The 21,011-nt window shown below is 44.3% G+C and overlaps 1 protein-coding gene across 1 annotated transcript in view; it reads right to left on the reverse strand.

The window, feature by feature from the left end:
* The window catches only part of MINDY1 (MINDY lysine 48 deubiquitinase 1), a 362,529-nt gene extending 345,328 nt beyond the window's left edge, over positions 1-17,201 (reverse strand). Inside the window, exon 1 of the mRNA XM_069649763.1 lies at positions 17,024-17,201. The gene's annotated coding sequence lies outside the window, so the exon portion shown is untranslated. The remainder of the gene's footprint in view (positions 1-17,023) is intronic.
* Positions 17,202-21,011: the final 3,810 nt, after the last annotated feature.

The raw sequence follows: 21,011 nt of genomic DNA on the forward strand, positions 1-21,011 counted from the left end.
AAGTTACATCTTGCACGTGCTGCAGGATAAAGCTAAGTTGGCAATTTGGAGTCCTTGGTGTTCCGTTTGATTGAGCACATTTTAATACACCCTTGATTGCCATTAATTTCCTTTAAAACAACAGAACTAAGGTGAGTATCTATTAGAAATTACTTAGGTTGCCTGGGTCCCTGTGTGGCCCAGATTGTCAAGTAGTGAGGAGGTAGCTCCCAGGGGCTCTCTTGTAGCCAAATTAAGCAACCAGCACCTGGCCAGATACACTTTCAGATGTGGTGGCTACAGCTCCAATTTAGGGACAAGAGTAACCTTGTGGTTGAACTCGATAACAGCAGCCCTCCTTCTATGGCTGTCCTGGAATTGTGCTCCATGAGGTTTTGAGCCTACGCAACATTGCTTTTTTTGCCTTTTTATTCACTAGTAGAGAAAGATTTCCCCTGCATAGTCCATAATCACCCAATTAGACGCTGCTAGAATATTCAAGCTAGGTTGTTCATCGAGATCGTAAAGTATCGATCTCCTTTATCAAATTGTTATCCGCCTTGATAGGGGCAACCGTGTACAGCCTATTGGTGGCTTTCCTGCTTCCTCATGGAAGATTTATCAATAGAGTGATAAATTAACAGTAAAATATGTAGACAGAGTATGATTTAAAAATTACAAATGAATGGTTGCCCAATTAGTAACTAGTAAAATTCATCCACTGTGTCTTACCAATAAACAGTTTCAACCTGCACGGGCGTTGTGAGCTACATTATCCAACTGGCGTAGTCTGTGGAATCTCCCTCCCCTCAGCCCAAATGCATAGTTACACATATCGATTTCTCAGAAAATATGGCATCTACACTCACGTTGCACCAAGGAGCCTATACAAGCTTAGCTGCCTTATAGGATCCAGGAGTAAGTGAACACCAAGGTGAATGCACAACGGGACCGCAGGAATGAGCACTGGGGCAACTTTAAGTGAGGAGAGGACGCAATCTCACGTGGAAATCCGCAGCAGGGCAAGGATGAGAAGGGAAATGGGCAAAGTGCCACAGACAAACCGTGAAAAAGGGTCATTGAGGCATGTAAAAAGGCGTTGCTGCATCCAGAAACTCAGAGCAGAGCCAATCAAGAAAGGGTGTCAAATGAGGCAGATAAACAGCAGGAATAAGAAGGGATGCAGCCTCACAGGAAACCAGAGCAGAGCTTGATGGTAGAAAACATAAATAAATAATTGCACACATACAAAAAAAGAAAAAATAATAAAAAGAGCCCCAGCGCACCTGCAAGGAGAGGCTAGTTCAGCTAACGATATGCATGCATATTGTATGTACAGACATTGTCCACCAGAAAGATTAAAAGTGTGTGGGTATGCGTATATAGTATTGTATAATGACAAAACTATAAATTACTACATTCACGCTACCACAGGGAAGGGAATAAAAAGGGGCACTACATCCACATTTATGCTTCAACCATTTCACATGCATCAAAATGTGAAGAGCTTCGCCAAGATGTAAAGGAATGGTTAAACTGCGTCTTAAGTACAGGGGTGGACTGGGAACCAAAAGAGGCCCTGGAAATAATTTTCAAAGTGGCCCCATTTTACGCATTTTAAGCAAACCCAACATTTGAAAATAAAATAAGTTACCACGCAAAAGAGGCCCAGGGTGCAGAGGCCTATGGGAAATCTCCAGAGTTCCCTCAAGGCCAGTCCACCCCTGCTTAAGTATTGTTCACACTCCCATTGTTAGACTGCCACGTCGGTAAGCGTAGTTACATTTTTCTTTAGTTTATTTCGAATGTGTGCTGGGAAGGATCCAAGACTGCATTTTAGGGTTTAGTGGATAAACAGTTTGCAGTAATAGTTGGAGCTAGTAGTATTCGTGCACTATGCAGCATGGCTTAAAGTGAGTCTATGCTGACCAAGTGGAAAGCCTGGAGAGACTGTATGGACTTAATTCCTTATTCCCACTATGAGTGGCAGACTGATTTTGAGAAACTTGCAGTTCCGGTATGAATTTTTGTCATGGTAGACATATTATGACAGTTCTGCGTGCTTCTAACTAGGGTTGTTTTCTGATATAACGGAAAATGTTCCCTTTCTTCACAATATAAGGACAACGACAAAGTTAGTGAAGCCACTGGCTGATAGGGTGGTAGGGGGGAAGACATTAAGTCAGGTAGGAAAAGTAATTATAAATAAAATAGCCTAGGGTGAGCTTTTATTGGGCGGCAAATAAAGCACTCGAGCATTCATCCCTGCCAAAGTGTCGATTTTTGTGAGATATGGAGTAATTGTGAGCAACAAACTGATCGCTTTTATTATGAAACAAATCTCTTCATTAGCAGCGTGAATATCTGGAGATTTGGTTTATACAAACTATCGGCCAGTAGTTGCACGTAGCCGTTAAACAGAAGGAAAAAGAAGGCGGATCCCCTGGGTTCTAGCCAAATATGGTTATTTTGAGTGCCTGGAAGTCAACTAAATTAATTTGCTTGGTTCTGCCAGAGAGTACAGGTAATGTCCATGTGTTACTGGGGGGCGGGGAGGTCATATTTCTCAACACTTACGAAGTACATTAACCCCACATGCACCCAAGCTGTCGGCATGTGGATACTTCATGTAGTACATTCACTTTAATGCCCAGCTCATCTAAAACGTCTGGCATCACCACCATGGAGCTCATATTCTCACCTTTTAACAAAATGTACAAGGTTCTAAAAGATGGTTTGCCAAACACCCGAGGAGGCACACAGAGTAAAAAATCAGTCTACAATGAAGAAAGGCACAGCAAGCATAGGAAAATGGAACACAGAGATTTACTAGAATAGTTGGGGAGTAGGCGTTGTATGGTACGGGATAGCCACAAATATGCATTCAAGCCCATCTCCACATTCTGAATGTGAACATTAAAACATGCATTTACCCAGATTATCAGTCGTCCACAGGGGTGCCCCAAATTGCCCCCTATAGCGGGCACAAAATGTGCGTATGTATCAATACAAATCGCAAATATTGCCCCATTTTACAGGAAGCAGGTACTATTGTCTTTAAGTTGTGACATCCCAAAACACATTTTTCAAAACACCTTTAATGTTCCAATTCATCAGGGCCTGGCACTGCAGCTCGTCCAAATTTGAGGGTTAACCCTACTGCTGGATGAGACAATCTGTCAATCTAGCTCTTCAAATGCAGATAGATGCGTGTGCAGGATTTTGGCAGCAACGTTGCAAACATAATATGTTTTCCTTTAGTCCCAGTACTAATTACTATTTTACAGAAGGGAAGTAACAGTTGTTGTTTCGTGCACTCGGCAATCTACTATCTGTGATTTATCGCTACAGACAACGTTCTTTTGACAGACTAGCACTTAATGCAGTCACTTGGATTGGCACAGTCGAAGGATGGGAGAGAAGTTCTACATTGAATTGTGGACCTATACCTATTCCATTGTCTCTGTGTTGAATTGTGGACCCATTAGGTTGAAGTGTTGTATTCTCAAACGAGACTAAGCCATCAACTAAAACTTTGTACGCTAAAGGGGTCAGAATAAAGTCGCAAGACATGTCTACAGGGACGTGGAGGCTTATTTTACAAGAGCATGATATGATATACAAGTCATTTATTAACAGGCCTGTACACAAGTGTTTCGAGGCGCGAAAAGACAAGGGAGGGAAGACAGAGGGAGGACAAGACTAACGATCTTACTAGTCCTTGTGTCATTCAGATCGTGCGAGTGTGACAGGGCAAAGTGTCGGGGGAAGGGGAAGTGCCAGGAAGAGGCATCCACTAACATCTCCCATTGAAACGATAGATTTAGTTAGAAGGGCATTTGGCTGAACCCAAATATTGCTCTTAGAAGCCTGGCACTGAGCTAGAGTACAGTGGGCAAATATATCACACTAAATCTAATATGTTTCAGTCCTTCATAGGACTCTCATGCTCTGCGTCCCACAGAATCCAGCTTGGTCCAGCTGTTCACATAACAGTATACCTTTGAGATGCACGTTATTCGTCTATACCTTACCCTTAACATACATCGCCCTCGACCCATAGAATGCAGCCTAGTCTCTTTGACACAGCACCTATTCCTCACGCTGACCTAACCACGCTCTACCTTCCTTCTATCTGGCTATAAATGCACACATGCATTCCTATTCCTCACGCTGACCTAACCATGCTCTACCTTCCTTCTATCTGGCTATAAATGCACACATGCATTTTACCAGTCCTTTCATTGCTTTCAACACAAACTACGGTCACCCTCGCATAAATAAAAAATAGAGGGGGGGTCCACAATACACAACTCAACACTCGGGTTTTCGTGAAGCCTTTCTTGTCCTAAATCGACCATTTTCAGACCATGAACTACAACTAGAATCAACAAAAATTACAACCACCTACTTGGCACACCTCCATAGCAATTTAATTTGGGCTATATGAGGTTTTCGGATATTAAGTCAAGCAAGTTTTAGTACAATGTTAACAGATCTCTTTGTTGTGCCACTTTTACCCAACTTCAAGGTAAATTGTACAAGAGTTCCTTTATGCTAGACCTTCAAATTTGTAGCATCCAATGCCACACATTTCGAGGCTTCTGATTTAAAGACACCATGGTTTTTCCCCCCAGATCATAAAGTAATGATTCCCTCTCACGTAAAAAAAAAAGTAGTCATCCTGTACAGAGGCCATAAATATAGCAGTCCTCTTTGCCGCTTGTGCTTGAAAAAGTTAAGAATTTGCTTTACATCTGGCCCACTAAATAGTGAGAAAAAAAAGCACAAAAACCTATGAACCTCTGCTAAAACAGAAGGGCCATGAATACAATAATACTAGAATGGTTTGTTGTTAAACATTAAAAATATGAATTTTAACATATAAACAGGTCAAATTAATGTTCTTTGCAAAATGGCATGCGTTCCAGACTGACGAAATAGGAAGCTCTGTCACCTGCCCCTTCTGTAGTCCAAAACTATACAAGTCTATGGAGATCCATGAACATTTAATTTCAGTTCCTAATAAAGTACACTGGGATCAGTCCTTCTGATGTAACATGGTGCAGGTTGTTAATGAAATAGCCAGGCTCTCCCCACCCCCCATCAACCCCAAGCCACCCACTTCTTCAATGGCTCAACTCTATGCAGGTCACATAGAAAACAAGTAATATCTGAAAGACCCACAAGTTCATAATCCATTAGAAGTGATGAGGAGGGGCATAACCGAGCTGCGGTTAAATGGCAACTTGCTCCTGATTCCTCCCCGTCGCCCTCCTCTTCCGTACATATGTCCCCCGACCAGCAATAAAATGCCCCACATTGACACGCTCGTTGACACTCCCCATGCTTTAGGCATCTGCTGGTGGGGTCCAGAATAGTAACAGGCCCTTGAGGCAGAATGGGATTTTGCACCATTGGAGCCGAGACATTGAGGCAAAGCAACAAAATGGCACCTCTGGCAAATCTCTGCCCCAGGCTCATCCTACATAAAAGCTAAGTAGCGAATGAATGCGGCTTCCAGCCCAGCCTGTGTCCGAGGGCGGGGGTGTGGGGTCCCTGCTGGCTGCTGTAGTGAATCCATGGAGCCGCAGTCACAGTCAAGTGAGGGAATCTCCTCAAAGTGGGACCCTGAGGACTGGTCTGGAGGTGAGCAATACGGGAATCCTTGTCCATTCTCAGCAACCTATCTGCGTGCCTGCCCGGTGCCTTGCCCCCTTCAGACAGAACTCCTCTGTTCGAGTTGTGTACTGCTGTTGCCACAGTGGAGGATCGGGATTTCCCAAATGGGCACTTTACCAATCATGCAATATCAACAACAACGTCCCACAGGCAGATCTACGTCCTCTGCTATGAGCGATGTGCTGGCACTTCCTCAGACCCCTTTCCTGGGTGTGTGTTCCAACAGGGATCAAGACCGCATGGCCACCTGCACCCTGCAGTAGCCATCTCAGAACGTAGAGTACATTGGAACCTCACATTATTATTGTGGGGACCTGATTTTAAACTGACTGTTGCCTCGAACTTTGCATGCTCGTGCCTTAACCCCTCAAAAACGTAGAATAAATGCTAAGCTTCGCATTGCTGGTGCTTGAACCTCCCTTGCTGAATGTTATTATTGGCATCAGCAACTGACCTGTGGTTCAGCTAATTGCAAGCAAGCAATCTTGCCAGAAGCGTGGAGCATTTTTAGGGCTCATCATACAGAAGAAAAGAGGATTTCTGGTGTGCGACCCACTTTATTAATCTGTGATCATGATATCCAAAAGTGATTTGCTAACTTGTTACCTCTGTCCCGATTTGTTTTGAGCCATCTGACGGGACATAACAGTCTGAGTAGACAAGCCTGCCTCTTTCACAATCCCAAAAGGGCCGGTTTACCCACACATCAAAGCTGTATTGCAAAAACAGAAGCAGGTGTTGTAATGTGCACGGGCACCTGTAACGTGCACGGGCACCTGTAACGTGCACGGGCACCTGTGGAATGTTGATGCGTGTTTAGCAGTCAACATTCCACAGTGGCAGTTGAGAGGGACGCTGAGGAAGAAGGCTGCGCTGTGGGGTTCAGACAATAAAGATTATATGTACACGCCTTACCTGTGTCCGGTGAGACTTTCACAGCAGGCCAGGAAATAAAACGTATCTAACAGCGGTATAAATACACTCAACCCCTGAACTGGCAGAACAGATGGAAGCGCTAGCCACCAAACACAATCTGTAACTGAAACTCCTGGAACTGAAGCAGAAATCAAAGGCACAACAAACAAGCTCTCCAAATATCAGACCTAGATAAACACACCATGACTGCCGAAAAACCCTAGAGCAATGTGCAGACCACAGAGTGAGCAGGGACAAAAACAAACAAAAAAAGAACAACTTCTGGCAGAGCAAATGGACACTTTGGAGCTACATCTAGAATCTATCATGGCGAAAAAAGACAATGTAAAAAATGCCTACCAGCAGAATAACATTAGAATTAAAGGAGTGCCAATGCATGTCAGAAATCAAGATATTAAGGAGTTCGTGCAGGGCCTCTTTATCTCTACAACTCGGGTTGGTGAGGTAACACTAGGCTGCACCACCCACAGAGTATAGTTAGCTTTTCATCAGGTTCAATACTGACATGCTAATCCGGGAGCACTTCTTTCAACAAAAAGAATATATGATGGAGACAGCCAGAAAGACTAGATAAATCCAGTTCTGGGATTCAAATCTTCCGCTGTATCAGGTCCTTGCACAGTCTACCTTCAAGAAGCTGAAAAATCTAAGCATGGTGACCACTTGACGAAACATAAAATACAAATGAGGCCAACCATGCAAATTGCTGTTTACGTGTAATGATGAACAACATTCAATACTGAAAGAGGAGGACGCTATTGAATTGATGAATGTGCAGCCAAATTAAACCCCAGAAGGCCATTCTATGTCTGAACTTCAAACTTGCAACAAACCGTGTAGGCGCAGATTAGAGCATGGTCTGTGGAGGGAGAGGCAGGGCCATCCTCATAACTGCAACTCCAAGAGAAGCCCCTCTACAGCCTCCTTAATACAGGTTCGTTTCTCAATTGGCTATTTGCCCCTTCGTTCCCTGTCAGGTTAGGCTGTTAAAAGGGCTCTCATCACCCCAACAGCAGGAGAAGTTAATGCTAATCTTTAGAGTTCCTTGGCAAACGTATGTTCCCCCATCGACTAACTGCTTTTCACCAGGCAAATGTTCGAATATTTAGCAAAGGACTACAGAGTCCTGGCAAACGTGGTTTTGGAGAGTTTTCGTACCTTCTATACGTCTGCCTTTGCACAACTTTTTCTGCAACCTCTGAGCGGACTGACGCCATGCTGCCCCACTTCGTTCTGCTGGAGTTTAGGGCTTAAGGGCACTTTCTGGTTAGCATCTACAGCATGATAAATATGCCTCATATTGGAATAATGCAGTATGGTCCTTGTGCCATCCTCCAGCTTTGTGCTGCTGTGAAACTGCTCCACTTAGCATCTGAGGAAAACTGGCATTCACCCACCAATATTCACCCCCTTATTCATCCACCCGGTAATTAAACTACACGTAATTCACCCACCCAAAAATATACAACCACACATGAAGTCAGCTACTAATCCAACCACTCAACCAGTCATCCATTCGCCCAAAAACATGTTCAACCACTCACTCTTCAAGCGCCGTACCTATTGGCTTTGCCAAGGTTTATTTTAAGTCTATATACACAGGCTGAATTGTGCTATCGAGATAGAAGAAAGCCAAAAAGGTAAACCGAGAATGGCTGCACCCAAACAGAAAGAGAAGAAAGACTCACGCCGACCGAGTGAGCTCTAATAAACTTAGACTTTACAGTGCATGCAAACTTTGCAACATGTGAGACAGTAGGTTTCAGTTTATAAGTAAAATTAGTTTTGCTTGGAAGAACAAGGATCATTTAATGGATAACTAAATATAGACATGCACTGACCTTACAAAGCAATTACATTATGGACAGAAACGTCCTCTATCCAGGAACATAGTCATCTAAAGTAAACATAATTTTTAAGCAGCTGTGGCTTTACGCATTTATAATGGCTACTTGTCAAAGTTTGGTGAGGAGTGTAGTTTCACAGTTCCATGTAAATTAAATATTTTCATTCAAAATGCTCTGGAGCAGATCAATGTTTTGAATTGTCAAACTATAAAACGGAAATGAAACGAGGAGCATACGCCAAAGTGCCGTCTCTCTTCACATATAAGCATGGTTCTTTCAGGACAATGGCATTGCTGAATAGTTACAGAGGACTCAGTTTAGCCTGGGCCACACATATTCAGCAGTGGTCTTTAGGAGCAATAACGCCTTCTGGGAGATGAAGTATTGGGCCACCCCAACTGAAGCAGAATAACGCACCAGATTGCAATGCTTTTTAAAAAGAAATCACGTGTGCCCCGAACATCCAATAGCTCAGCTGTATAGTTGGGAGGTATTGTGTCGTTCCCAGGCTCTCACATAGGGACGCAAATGTCCCTCACCAGCATAGGGGTTAACATTTAAATGTCATGAGCAGGAGCTAAAACTAGCCCCTAATTATCGACCATCACCTAGTAGGCAGGAGCTACCCCTAGAGAACCCAGAGCTAGCATTTAGCGCTCTGCAAATCTTTTAGCGAGATGCAAACTTAAATGTTTCTCCATTGTATGCAATTCATTATGCTTTAAATGTGTTCTAGATCACTTTGATTGTTTATACACATTCTCAGATACAGAAAGTTAAAGCCACAGGTATGTTTGCAGGGCACCAGTTTGCATCAGCTCGGCTAGGAGCAGGAGCTAAATAGCTACCAGCTATTTCAAACCCCGCTAGCCTCCTTTCACGAGGGAAGTCTGTCCCCATGCGGCTTTCGTAAAAGACATGCAGAGAAAGGGCTGCACAAGTGTGGGGTTTAGGGTAGGAGACATCTTGGCAAGAGGACTGGTGACATTTAGCCTGGGGGGCAAGTTTACTTTTCTGGCCCATAGTGCAATGGCCCAAGCCCACAGCGCAGTGGCCCCCACTTCCTGAACAAATCAACTCAATACCAACCTCTCTCCTCTCACACATTCTCAAGAATATATAGAAGACATTATTGACACTACTTTCCTTTTATGCACAGTTATGTTTGTATTTTCTTAGAGACCCAGACCACTGAAAATGCTCCCACGTACCAAACATAGTAACATTATTTCACTAGGATAACATAATTGGTGAAATGAGAAAGCTGAAATTTGAGTCGAGTTTTCAATGCGTTAAGAGTTTGCAATTGGAGGGCAGGCTACATCTCATTCAATCCCATCTTTAGTTTTTGAACAATGAGGTGGCGAAGCTAGAGAATTCATTGGTTTAGCAGAGCCATTGCTGAATTAGGGGGTCTAGGTTTGCTCTCAAAGCCAAACATGAACTGGCATATATAAGGGAGGCATGGTATCACAAGTATGACACTGACAAGAGCTACAAGTTTAAAAAACTTTATTAAATTCTTGGAGGTTGGAAAAACTCCTACTTTGCCCTATAGCTATGACGGGAGTAGTCTCTAAATTCAAATAATAAAGAAAACACTGTCCTAGTCAGTCTATGTCAAATCAAAATGGCCTTTCTAAAAAACAAATGCCTGCCCTATCTCTCATACAAAAGGTGTGTAAGGGGAATGCGTATGCAAAGAGAAGTCAGTGTTATAACATAACCGATCAAGATGGCAGAGTCAGCTTTCCTCCCCACATTGGACAGCACGGATGAAGGCGGTCCCAGTAGACAGGTGACACACTTGCTCAGGTTATTAAAAAAAAAAAAGGCAAAAACGTGGGTCGAGGTCCGCTTGGCTTTCCATGTTAAAGTCACTTATTTCAGTTCACCAAAAGTTCCTTCACAGTTCAACACAAATGTGTGTAGGTCTCCCTCAGTCGGGCTCGGACCACTCAACAAAAGCAGCCGGGCTCAGACCTCACAATAACAGCACTTGCAAGGGGCTCCGTTCCCTGAAGCTTTATACAAATTCGTTAGGGGTTCCCTTCCCCTAACTTATTTCATGTTCCAGATCTCTCTGAGTCAGACTCGGACCTTTCACTGATGTCGAAGCCTTTCGAATGTGCAAGACTTTTTCCTTAGACCTCTGCAGGACTACTTCGACTTTCACTTCAGCTCTCTTATGTTACTTGCCCCAGTGTCTCTTGGTCTTGGTAGTTCCATAACACATCAGAAAAGTTCCAAGAAATCTTTCTCTTAAGGCAATCACCTTTTTAACTTCCCCTTTTGTCTGGGTTAATCTTTACCAATGTGCATTTCAGAGTTTGTTCACTTTGTCGCTTTATAACAAAACAGCAAACATTTCGCGGAGACTTTCGAGTTGGCCGTTTCCTTTCGTCGTACCATTCAGCTACTCTGTATAACTGGCTTCAAAATGAACGCTGACTTTAAAGTTCACTACAGGTTTGCTTTCTTTCGCATCTCATCAGCAAACGCACAACCTTCAATTCGGAGATACGCTGTTGCGGCTTCAATCTTTCCTTGACACAAATCAGCCTTTCATGTCTTTCGCTAACTCACCGGTTTTGTGCAATCCTTTCTGTTCTCAGCAGCTTTGATTCACGAGCAAAGGTTGATACCACAGGCTTCGCCTCACCTCCCCAACTCTGCCGTTCATCCGGGAGGGTCACTGGCATCCTTGAAACACAATGCAGGCTGCTTCTTGTCTGGGATTTGTCTTTCTCTGTGTATCCTTCATGGTTTCCCAGAGGCAACAACCTCCTGCACAGATCTTCAGGGTTTCCCTACTCCTCGCGCTCTGGTCCGTCGATCGGTCATCCTGCTCCAGTGGGTACGCCTTCGCCCAGTAAAATCTGCTCCTTCTCTTTTCGCACCTTGCTCAGAGTGTGTCTCCATGTTTTGCTTTTTATCCATGTGGGGGAGCAAATGGGTATCGGATGTGTGTGATTAAGGTCAAGTGCCTCTCCTTAATAACTGGACATGTCCAATGGGATATGCAAGTGGTAGCCTCTTTACTCTCAATCTTCCTCTTCCTCAGTCCAGTGTCTGTGCAGAAAGGAAGAGGGGGGGGTTAGAATGTTGGGGAATACTGCGTCTCACCATCAGTTGTCTCAATCCTACTCCCTGAAGATTCCCAGGTGAGGATCTCGCACTGGTCCACCCCCAGGGTCTGGATCCAAAGGTGAGCGAGATATCCCTGTGGGACTAGCAAGTGAGACACCCTTTGATTTCTCACAGTTACAAAAGACTCATAACTGCCTTTCTGCCTCCACAGCTGTGAGGAAAAGGGGAGTGGGAGCTAGCCATGTTGCTGCCGGAGCATGGAGGCTCCATTTGAGGTCCGCTTGGACCATGAGACAACATTTCCCATGAATATCATGGGTGTTGGTGAGCGCGAGTGCGCACAGGCGACTCACTATAAAGCCCTCCCCGGGCTGTGCTGCTTGCTGGTGATTTTGGCATTCTGCAGGCACGGGCAGGAGGAGAGTGGGGCGAGAAACTTGGTAGAGGTCTGACATGGAGCGGCAGCACTGAATGAGGGACAGGAGGAGGTAAACTCCCTCGCGCCAGGAGAGTGAGTGTCGCGCAGACCGCAGGTTCATCCCGCTTCACAGCATGTTCTACAGAGCCTGGGAGGTGGCAGTCGGCACTCAGTTAAGTGCTCCCTTGCGTGTGCTACTTTCATTCTGGTGAACAAGGAGGGCGGGGGGGGACGAGTGGAGGTTGAGCTCTGGGAAGACAATGCTGCTGTTAAAGAATGTTTCTCCTGGCATACGAAATGTTCCTCAAGCTACCCAGTGAAAGCATATGAACGATCTTCGTGGAGGGTGCTTTAAGACAAGGGTCATGAGGCATGCAATATTTTTTGTTTGTTGCAGCTTGATAAGGCAAGCATTTATATCAGTCAGGCAAGAGACAGAAGCGTCAGAGGGGAATTGAGCATTGGAATACTTCCCTGCCTAACGCCCTTACTTTGTCATGTGTTGAGCAAGCACCCATCTGCTAAATGTTTATGCTCATGTGTCTTGTGCCCGTGTCCATGCTATTGCTTGTACAGGTGTTCCCGGTGCTATATGCTTTTGTTAGTTGCTTACCAGCTATACTATGACTTACTGAATGTTTGGTTACCATGAGAGCATAGTCCTAATCAAGAAGGGGTATGCTCAGTTTAGTAGGAGTGTGTATATAGGAGCTAGGAGGTCAGAAGCAGGAGGCTACTTGTTTTTCTCATGATAATAAATGTTGTATGTGCCTTTCCTTACTTCCCCACTACCCATCCATTCACGCAAGACCCTTACCCTCAATCCGGTGACCCGAACACCCCCTTCCTTATCCACAACTTCTCCCTAACCCTCTTCCCCCATTGGCTGCCTCAAGGTAACCTGTTAACTATAATCAGGAGCCTGTGCCAACCAAGGTGGGAGGGGTCAACTACATTTGGTTTCTGTGGTCAGGAAGAAATTGAGAGATACCCCATGGGTGTGACACCAGCCCACAACACAAAAAATCATACCTGCACCTTGTGCACCCACCCTACAACATAAGACCCTCACTAGTCATTCTGCCATCCTGCCTCCTCACTAGTATGGCTAACATAAACCCATATGAGTGAATCTTTCTCTACAGATAGTTAAGGAAAATAAGGTGTGGTTTGTTCAGGATCAGATAATGTATGAAGTGTGGAAGATGGGGATTTTAACCCTGTCTTCCTGGGTCCCAAGTTTCCAATTCATAAAGCAGGGGAGACATTATCTTCTCCTATTCCTTCTTCAGTATTAGAAACAACGTTCTGTAAAGTTGTTATTCAAGTGCTAAACTAGTATACTGTTCAATAAATATGGTTTTCAAAAGGACCAATTTACCTACAAGGGGGAAGCATATTAATCATCTGTATCCTGAGGCAAATACATCTGAGAAACAGACAAATTATATTTGTAATGAACATTTACTATAATAACAATCTGTGTGTGTACAATTGTGTGTACATTTAAAAAAATCACCAAGTCACATGATAAAGCAACTTGAAAAAATATGGGAAGTAGTAATTGAAGCATATTTTCATAAGGCAAGTATGCACTACTTGCAAACAAGAAAGGGCGTCAAGCCAGTACCACAATCAGGTGCAGTGGCATGCAGGTCAGACATAGATCTCAGCAACAGTCGCTCAACCTGCTGACCTACCATTCCAGATGTGCACCCCTGTGTCATTTGCCCTATTTTCCTTAACCATCTTCCTCTGGTGTCCTTCCCTTGCACCACACTCTCAATGCCCCATTTCTTACAATTAACGTTAGACCTCTGATCCCCTTCTGCTCCATATTTAACTATTAATTCAATCCCCTTCCCTTACCGTACATACACATCCTTCCCTTGTCCGCATTTCTCAGTCACCAATTCCTTGACATTCACTCTCTTCAATTGACCATCACACCAACCCCAAAGCCCTCACCTACTTTTGTTGCCCTAGATTACAGTTCGACATTAGACCATCTTGATTTGCCAGTCAGCCTCTACCAGACAAGAAGACGTGGTTAGGGTATTCCGGGTAACTGTGGCTTTGGAGTTTGCATTTAAACAATGAAGAGTGAAAGGCGGCTAGGGGCGTGGATATTCTGTGCTCACAAATTGGAGCAAGTGTGGCCTATTATTTTTATGTGTGTTTTTAAATAAGGTGGCCAGTGCATTTGTCTAAGTACTGTGACTGGGGTAATGTGTGGAGTGTGTTTGTGAGAGTGTAAAGTATAGGTGGAAGCACGTATCTGTTTTCATATGAAGTATCTATATATTTGAATCTGGTGTAGACTGGCATGTGTGTCCTTTGTTGATCACATGAGAGAAGTATGTTCTGGACAAGACAATGAAAAAGGGGGTCATTCAGAGTTTGGTGGTTACCGTAAAATCGCCAGTATTTGGCAAATATGGTAGGTTTTACCGTCCACCCAATTCAGGGTTTGATCAAATGCCATCAGTTGCATTCCACAGGAATACCGGCAGTGGTATTTTAGGCAGACTTTTTGCAGAAAATCCACCTATTTTTACCTCCACCATAAGGGTGGTGGTAAAAAATCCAAACTGGCCACAAATGTTTTAAATCTTTAATTCTACTGTACAGAACCGTGCACAGGTAGTGAAAAGGGTTTTTACAAAGGGCCATGCTGAGTGGGTAAAAATGTGGGCATCTCCGATTATCTTCTCTCACCACCTTACCCATATAATATATATAAAAGGGCCAGGATTCACCCTTTTGTGCATGCAAAAAAAATCAATATATTAATATGAGCCTCTACTGTACATAGTCTTTCTCCCTTCAGATTGATGCTGAAAAGAAATGTTAAAAACACCTTTTTACATTACCGTCATCGGAGGCGATATTTCTGCAATAGCACTGCAGGTATTCCAGAAATACCACCTCTGCTGGTGGTAAACTTCGAGTAGGGCGGATTTTCGGAAATACCACCGGTAGAACAGGTAACTTTCTTCAGCAATATTAAAATATCTGCCCCACTCTGAATGACCCCCTTAGTTGTAGTCTTCTAACAATTAATTACTGAATATTACACCTGTCTATGTGTTTTTCAACTGTGTCCTAAAGTAAGTACCACAAAGAGTCTAACAGCCATTTCTATAACCACCATATAAGAAACATCAATGGGTGCTATTGAAACGCTTTTTGTATGAACACAGTGGTGTTCAAGAAATTCCCCAGAACATGTGGGAAGCATTCGTACAGAATCAAACCCAGAGTAATCTCTAATGATATATGGACCCTTACTTCCTTGGCAAGTAGGTGTTGTGACAGGATGCTGTGGATTGTAACAGCCCAATGGTGTATGGGGAGCAGTGGTGCCAACATTGCCATACAGTCACAGAATCTGTTATTTAAATACATACATTGACACTGCGCGGTATGAAAATGTCCCTGCAGCCTAGACTCCTTTCTCTATCACTCCCTGCGGATGCACATATGCACGGGCCATTCAGGCACCTTTTGAACATTGCTGAAATCAAGACGAATGCCTCGCCCCATTTACACAGAATCTGAGCAGGCTCTGCATCACTGCCATCCTTTGTGGCAGGCTACATTCTTAAGGCTTTTGCCTTTTGAAATTATTTTTACATTTTGGAGCTGTAGCCCATTGGGTAGCAGCCCATCCAGCCTGGGGGCAATTGCCCCTTTGCCCGACTTGGCAGTCCACCCCTGCATTTGGTAAAATAACAGGGAGCAGACGTGAAACAAAGATGAGCTGCAGACCCAAGATGTAATACAAGTAGTGGCATCTCTGTGGAGGGGCCACTGGACACTTTAATAATGCCTGGACACCCAAGCCAACCTCACCTCACCTGCCGTGAGCAGAAGGCTGCCTTGAGCTGGGCAAGCGCAGCACACAAAACCTGTGAGAAGCATCACTATGCAATCAGTTCACTTCATTAAGCTGAAATGTGTGTATACTGCAGTTCATGTGAGCCGCACTATGACGTTTCCACCACAATATCCCCGGCTAGAAGCCCTCATTTCACATGTATTTTTCTTGGCCAACGTACAGCTCCAGAGTATTTTCTATATAGGACAGACAGACTGGCTGGCTGCCCCACTCCCAGAGGATCTTATCTAGAGTCAAATTGACCGTTTTGTTTCTGTGGCCAATAATTGTGTACATGTTGCGATTTGAACTCGGAAAGAGCAGACTGGGACATGCCAGAGTTGAGCGTTTAACTCACTGAGCTATCCACATGTTGTTTGATAACTGCACAATTAAAAAAGGGGATAACTACCCTCTCATGTCCCCTCTAGTTATATATTAACACACAATATAACATCAGTTTTATCACATAACATCAGTATTATCACACAGAAGTGTCAACTCAGCCTTTTATTCTTCCGAGGTCATCCAAGTACTAATTTTAGGTGCCGAATAGCTGTACATAAAAGTGTTCCATGAAAAGCGTTATGTAAGTAACAACAATTATAAATGGGCAAAAGTTACAATTAGTAATTCAAATCAAAGGCTGAGAATATGGCCATAGTCTTAAATGTATATCGCTTTAATTGCGACTGCGTGTACTCTTATTCGGCGTCAGACATGCCCGTATAAAAATCATACCTAAGCGTTTCTTTGCTGCCTTAAGATATGTTTTTAATACGATTCTCGTTTTTAAACTGGCTTCTCTGAAGCTGAACGAGACTCGGTTAAGATTGGATTAGCAGCGAGGGAGCGTGCAGCGCTTTTACGGAGCTTGCTGGCAGGAAACATCAAGATGTTACAAATGTATGATTTTTGCACATCAATATACAAACGGTTCGGGACTTCGTGTGTGTGTTTCATAATATTACAGCATGAAGAAAAGGGACATTAAATATTCTGTTTAGGAAATAGTGTCGGATAGGATTAGGGTGCGGCACAAGAAGAGGATAAATAACTCTTTGGGCAGAAAGTGCACATTATCACTGGATATAAAGATGTGCCCAGTCTCCAAATCGCTCCACTGAAATCAAAACTACACAACACCAGGACTAGGCTGGGCACTCGTTAATTACGGTTAAAGTAACGCACCTGTACTTATGTTCTAGTTGCCCCACGGAACCGTAAACAACCGTCCACTTACGGATTTAGGGGGGTGCGGCCAGCGTCTGCCTGGAAAGATAGTGTCTAGTTCCCAGCTGAGAAGCGGACCCAAGCAACGTGCAGCTTCCACCTCCTCATCACGTGAGTTGCACGTTACGTTCAAGCCATGTAATCCTTGGTCTACGCGAATTTGTCTTCAGTTCAGCCTCTGCCAGCGCCACAGCCCTCAGGCTACCCTAAGCACCTCGTAATCACCGTAGGTAGGAGCAGGGAGGTTGGCAACAGAGAGCTATCACGGGCATACCCGTGTGATTGAGAATGAGGGCGCATAACGGCGGCAATGCAGCCAGTTCCCAGGCGAATTTGCAGCGCACCGGTGTATTATTGTGTAGAAGGGCAAACAGTTTTCTTCTGTGGATCCATCTTTTCTGTTACACAAAAGAGGGTATTTGGGGGTTTGACTCGTACAACAGATCGGGGGAGAGGGATTCGTACTTTTCTGAGAACCTGATTTCAGCATTTATCCTGTGCAGAGGGGCAGATTTGGCGACTAGTGGCCCTTTGCATTATAGCCGAATACTGCTGCATGCCTTCCACCCTCCCGATTTTTCAATTACAAATAGGGCTATGTTCAGACATGGGGCGGAGTTTGGAGGAAGGGTTGAAGTTCCGAGGGAGCGGGGCTGGCAGTAGAAATGCGCTCAAAGGAAATGTTCAAAATAATATGGTGCAATTTCTTTTATGTTGCTTCTTTATAAATACCACAATGTACATCAATTCCACTTTGTCACTTCCATGTCAGTGGTGCACCGAAAATACCGTTGGTAATGGAGTGATTTTTAGTACATTAAAGGATCCATAGACATGCTCTACAGTAGAAGGCATACTAGTTTGCTCAGCAGGTTGATAGACTGTTGCTGAGATGCTATGTATTAAAAATTGGTTGTTCATCTAATGACTTTTTGCAACTCCTATCAAAAACAAACGCTATAAAATGTGTCTGGCTAGTCGCTTGCTTATATTCAGGGCAGAGGTGGGGTTGTTTCTCTCCCTGTAGTGAAAATCCAAAGTTGGCACCCAGGAACCCACAGTTGAATTTCCTAATAACTGCTGTCAGCACAACAGAAGCATTTATTTGTGATTAAACAGTTTGACAACATCTTTAAAAATAAAACCTGTGATAAAACACAAAGGCAAGGGGAACGCAAATTACAAGGTATTTGTATGGTAGTCCAAAAAAAAGAAACACATTTCAAAGAAAACCAGTGAATGCAAGTTTAAGCAGCATTTTTGAGTTTGGAAAATACTTTTATTTTTATTATGAAAGTGTAAGATGCACATTTGGAAAACAATAGTCTGCCCAGCATGTAGAAAACCTGCTTGTAACAGTGATGGCCCCCCTCCTGAGTAATCGTCATGGCCCATTGATTCATGTGGTGTCCCTTTCAGCCAGAAGAAAGAAAACGGGCTGAGCTAACAGCTAGGAGAAGGAGCACAGAGCAGATTAGATCACCAAGCCCCCAATTTTTCTCAGCGAAGCTGGGGGCTCAGTGGAGCCCTGTCAGGGCTGAGGTAGGCCGGGTCAGAGATCCAGGGAGACATCTGATGCCGGATCTCAGACCTGGCTAGAGCCGGTCCATTGACAGCTGGACATGCCAATATTCTGGAACTTTTGAGAGGACAATTTCACCACAGAAATTGGGAGAATGTAATGTTCCCATAGGAGTGCATTGGGGTTATAATTATTTTAGGTGGGAGATAGTAAAGAACAGCACTATTTTTAATTGAAAAATCTGGAGTCTCCCGCCTAAATCGGGATGGTTAGCATGCATGTATATTTTACTATCTACCGCCTAAAATAATTCTAATCGCAGTGCAACCCTGAGGGAACATTTTATTATCCTGATTTCTGTGGTCAAATCTCCCTCTTGGGAACTCCAGAAGGTTGGCATGTCTGCTGATGGAACTGTCTAGAGGAATGATTTGGGCAGGTAGGGACGGCATCAGGACCTTTCAACCTTTTCAGTTGAGAGGATTTAAGACTCACGGGGGCCCGAGCAACTGCCCACATGTTTCCAGTCTGCAGTCTTATAACTCACAATATATTACTTTCTTTCAAGGCATTACAATGCCATCATACATGCCAACCATCCCATCCCGATTTAGGTGGGAGACTCACGATTTTTCAAATTCAGAATGTTGGCATGTCTGCTTTGCAGCGCTTGCCTTACATACTACGTTTGCTCTAGCCCTTACGGGCTGCACTTTTTGCAGCACATACAACGTGTTGTCACCTCGCTGTCTTTTAATACTGGCTCCTGCACACCAGCCACTTGCTGACAAAGGAGGATTTATAGCTTTTCATTGGGCATTTAGTGTTTCAGTTCGCTGCTGGCTGGCTATCTTGCGATAAAAAGCAGATATTAACTCCCGGCTGTACTTGTCTCAATTATGATCTATGCACCCCACGGGTGCCTCAGAATGTTTTCCGCTGTGAGCAAGGGACGGGTCCTCAACCATCATGTTGAAATGGGCCCATGCACATCTTCAGCAGGGCCTATGTCCAGGAGTGGACATGTAAATGAAAAGTTGTGCAATTATGTTCCCCAGTGGTGGAAGTGGAAAAAAGAAACTTGTGGTACTCTGGCTTCATCCAAAAAGGAGGTAGTGGAATGGTGGGACAGATGGAAGTGGTTGAGAAGGGAATGGGGTGGGGGGTGGAACAGGTCAGAGCTTGACCTTTAGTCTCCAATGTTCAATGGATCTTTTTGTAGTGTGGCCAGACTAGACATTGGCTTGAATAATAAACTAATGCCACTAGATTTGTCCCCATGTATGGATCCTACCCAGGGGGTCCCTGTGTAATGTGAGAAACCTGAAGGTGTCTCACTGGCTAGTCCCCGGGGATCTGTCATCCAGGTGGCTAGTACATGGCCATCGCTTTGGATCCAGTTCCTGGGGGTGGACCAGTACGTGAGCATCACCTGGATGAAGGGTCTTCGGGGAGTGGAAGTGTGACGCCGGAAGGTGAGACGCGGTATCGCCTTCCTTGTAACACCTTTTCTCCATCCTACCAGGTGGAATACCTAGGAACTCAAACCCCCCCACCCCTTTCCCGACACAAACACTTTCTCCCTGACAGTTCACAGTGAGCGACAACAGACTAACACCAGAGTGTATGTATTTCTGACATGTCCCAACACCCTCGTCAGGCAAAGTCCATCAATTACGGCTCATTACACACACCTGAACTCCATCACATTTCCCCACATGGATAAAAGGCAGAGCATGAAAGCACACTCGGAGCAAGGCAAAACACACGAGGAAACAGCGGTTCCGAGATGGCAGTTTAATACAAGGAGAAAGACGACAAGACTGGAGATGGTTGCAAGGAGGGAAGCACCCTTGACCTATAAAGACTGTTACTTTCGTGAACCTTGGAAAGTAAGAAACTTAAGACCAGGAACTAAGGCTGATCAAACCTGCACAGTCTGTCGGAGGTACCCGGGCTCTGCCGCGTCGATAACCACGGCTGGGAGGAGCAATTGCTGCTGTGTTACTGTCTTTGGCTCCTACAACAAAGCGGCGTATGAAAAGAAAGCACAGCCGGTGAGCCGGAAAGACTGATACCAAACCAGCTTGTGGTTTGAACCAACGTTGCAAGCGGCAAGATTGTATAAAGAGAACAGTGTGTGAAGCATTTGGGATAAGCGACGTAAATACAAATAAAAGAAACAGTTGAACTTTGTAACTGAACTTTGGGAAACCAATGAAAGATACTGTACACAGTGATCCGGCACCCAGTGGGTGCTCATTCAAAAGTTTCTGTCGGGTATCCAACTGATGCTGAGTGGGAGAAAAATATTGAGATCGAAGTCGTCATGCAACGGGTCAAGCAATAAGCCCTGTGCACATTCGAAAAGTCTTCAATAGTTTAAAGTAAATCCTAATTGGTCCGAGCCTGGCTACGGGAGAC

Source organism: Ambystoma mexicanum, chromosome 1p (assembly GCF_040938575.1).
Source record: "Ambystoma mexicanum isolate Mex_15411 chromosome 1p, UKY_AmexF1_1, whole genome shotgun sequence".
Classification (NCBI taxonomy): Eukaryota; Metazoa; Chordata; class Amphibia; order Caudata; family Ambystomatidae; genus Ambystoma; species Ambystoma mexicanum.